This window comes from Acyrthosiphon pisum, chromosome X, assembly GCF_005508785.2.
Source record: "Acyrthosiphon pisum isolate AL4f chromosome X, pea_aphid_22Mar2018_4r6ur, whole genome shotgun sequence".
Classification (NCBI taxonomy): domain Eukaryota; kingdom Metazoa; phylum Arthropoda; class Insecta; order Hemiptera; family Aphididae; genus Acyrthosiphon; species Acyrthosiphon pisum.
Genome location: NC_042493.1, coordinates 104,416,693 through 104,417,474, shown reverse-complemented (window position 1 = coordinate 104,417,474; position 782 = coordinate 104,416,693).

Below are 782 nucleotides of genomic sequence, written 5' to 3'. Positions count from 1 at the left end.
TTTTGTCTGTTTAATAAACATACCAGAAATTATTTCTCTGTATTCTTGAGCAGTTTGCGGTAATTTTATATTTTTAGCCACACCACCTATTTATTTTTTTTAAGTCATATTTTGCCCAAATTAAAAGATTAATGTAAGGAACAAATCTACTTTACCGGACACCCTTTTTTTTTCAGCTTTTGAATGGATTACCGACGAGCGAGTGACCACGCCGCCAATAATTGTACTTAGAAATAATTTTGAGGAAAACCGAGGTTCACCTGAGTTGGTTTTACACAAAAAATCGGGGGATATTTTCGATTTGCGGAGCGGAGCGACGGCGCCGAGGAGCGTAGCGACGAGTATACCGATACACGCGTAATCACTGCAATATTTGATAATATCGACAAATTTGAATTGCCATAACTTTTGAACGATAAGTTTGCGGGAATTTTTTTTAACAGTTTTGAATTCAGCATAAAATACCACGTATTTAAAAAAAAAAAAATTGAAAAAAAAAGGGTGTCCGGTAAAGTAGATTTATACCGAATCATACACGACTAGTACAGTATCATACAGTCGTAGCAAGTTAACTGAAGTCCGTGATCAATTATAATTATTAATGAGAGTGACAATCGGTTGTTGTTTTTAGAATTTGTATTACCTAGTTTAAGATTTTAGAAATTAAACTATACTAGATTAGGATACTAATTATTATTATTGTTGTCATTATAACACAAACAAACATACATAAATACATACCCAAACATACAATGTGTAGGTACGTCACCGCATACGTCTAA